Source organism: Propithecus coquereli, unplaced genomic scaffold (assembly GCF_000956105.1).
Source record: "Propithecus coquereli isolate 6110/MARCELLA unplaced genomic scaffold, Pcoq_1.0 Scaffold129, whole genome shotgun sequence".
In the NCBI taxonomy this organism is placed as follows: domain Eukaryota; kingdom Metazoa; phylum Chordata; class Mammalia; order Primates; family Indriidae; genus Propithecus; species Propithecus coquereli.
In genome coordinates, this window is record NW_012137080.1 from 5,060,087 (window position 1) to 5,062,465 (window position 2,379).

At 35.1% G+C, this 2,379-nt stretch overlaps 1 protein-coding gene across 1 annotated transcript in view; it reads right to left on the reverse strand.

Annotated features, from left to right (window-relative positions):
- Positions 1 to 2,379, reverse strand: part of SYT14 (synaptotagmin XIV) — a 170,780-nt gene that overhangs the window by 79,515 nt on the left and 88,886 nt on the right. The window lies entirely within an intron of this gene.

Sequence of the window (2,379 nt, forward strand, 5' to 3'; positions counted from 1 at the left end):
AAAAAAAAAAAAAAAAAAAAAAAAGTGGCCCTGAAAAGGGAGGTGGTTTTATTATAATTGTTATGGAGTTCCATTCAATAGTTTCTCTGTTCTTCCTAAGAGAGAAAAGTTTTAAAAATTACAAGCCTCATTTTAAAATTAGCACAATGCCTGGTTCAAATGAAAAATAAAAATTTGTATGAACTTAGCACAAATGTACATATTCATTCAAAAGTCCTAATTTTGATAAACGAACACTCAATGTCTTACTTATTGTGTCTCATATACAGTTGTCCCTCAGTATCTATGGGGGATTGGTTCCAGGCTTCCCACATACCAAATCTGCAGATGCTCAAATCTCTGATATAAAATGGTGTAATACTTGCATATAACCTATATACATCCACCATATACTTGAAATACTTATAATACCTAGTACAATGTAAATGTTATGTAAATAGTTGTTATATTGTTTAGAGAGTAATGACAGGAAAGAACGTCTGTACGTGTTCAGTACAGACATAACCATCCATTTTTTTTCCAAATATTTTCCATCTGTGGTTGGTCTAATCCATGGATGCAGAACACATGGATACGGAGGGCCGGCTATACTAATTTTAGTTTATAAAACATAAGCAAAAAATAAAAAAGTTACTGAAATAATATAGGTGAAGCTAAATTAAAGACAGACTAGCACCACCGCAAGTAGTAGCCAAAACCCCATAACATTCCAGAATAATAGACAAGTGGCTGTAAGTGATTATCTAGCATAATCCATTTATGTGGGGTAGTAAGTGTGTGTGGCTGGCACAGTTGTCAGGCTGACTTGACCCGATCCATAACCTCTTCATCTCCCAAGCAGCATTCCAATTAGGGGTGGCTAATGAGATCTATGCAGAAGATTCCAGAGTGGGGCTTATGGAAAGGCTTTTGTTTTCCTGATAAAAGTGGGCCGACTCAACGGGCATGCCCCTTTGTCCCTTCGCCTTTCCCCTTCCTCCTGCTTAGAGGTGTAACAGCCACCTTGTGACCATAAAGTGACAAGCATGAGAATGAGAGCTAAGGATGGAGAAGAGAAAATGGAGGGTCTGGGTATCTGAAACACTACTTAGCTATCTCCAAACTTCTTGATGCCTGAGACAAATAACTTCCTGTTTGTTAAGAAGAAAAAAAAACCCTGATAGATTTTTTTATTGTTTCTAAATACATTCTCAAACTGATACAGTTTATAAATCATTAAACCAACATCCCTTTCTCCTTCAAAAATATATATTTAATCAGCCATTGAATTAAATTAAATGGTAATACCTAAATACATGAAGTCAAGTAAAAATTACCCTATGTAGTGGTTCTAGGAGTCAGCATACCATCTTTTCCTTTACCTTTTTTCTTAGAAGACAGGTGATCTTTCCTAAAGTCTCTGAGCATATTCCCTCATAGATCTCACTGGACAAAACTGAGTCACATGTCTGTTCCTCAACCCATCACTGGTAGGAGAAATGGGATTACCGTAATTGGCTCACATCAATCAGAAGCCAGTAAAATTTGAAGCTGGGCATGGGGCCAGCTTCTCTGTTCACATCTATACAGAAAACAGTAGATGACTGAACAATGTAGGATCCAAGAGGGAGGATGAAAGAGAAAGGAAAACAAACATGATTCAGTCCTTACCTTCCTTACCCTTCGATTTGGCAATTTGACCTCCGTTTTTATCATGATTATTTTTTCTCTCTGTGGTTCTTTTTTTCAATAGCTGTTCCACTATAATAAACTTTTTCTGAACTTCCTTTTGATATACCAGCACAGTGTAATTTCTGTCTGGTAATAATGTTATACTTTATTTCCTCTGGTTTACTTTTTTATATTGGTCTCCTGCCTACCTGCCAGCCACCGAGTGTATTTCCACAGCAGAGCTCCAGTCATCTGCTCCTGTTTAGATTTGGTGTAACTCTTGCTACAGACACCAAGGAACAAGTTATACAAAATAGATTTGTGACATTTAAAGATGCTAAGTAGGCTCAAGGGGTAGACCTCACTACTGCTTTCTAGATTTGAGAGAAACAATGTTAAAGCTGTAAATTGGAATATATAATTTATTTTAGCCACACTGTATCCTCAAAGTTTTAAAAATAATAATACCACTCTTTTATTTTTACTTTCCACTTCACTTTTGAATTTAACATTTTAAAACGAAAAGGCAAATGTAGGTGGAATAAAAATTTCATTAAGAATATATAGTTAAGAAGATTTCTACTTTTTAAACTCTTGCAATAATCTCTTTTTATTCTAATTGGCAACTACTTTATGTTATCTTTACAATGTAGACAGTGTAGTCTAATACTGCCTATACAATACAGTAATAATAAAGAGTAGGCTTAAATTAATATTGGAAAAATTTTA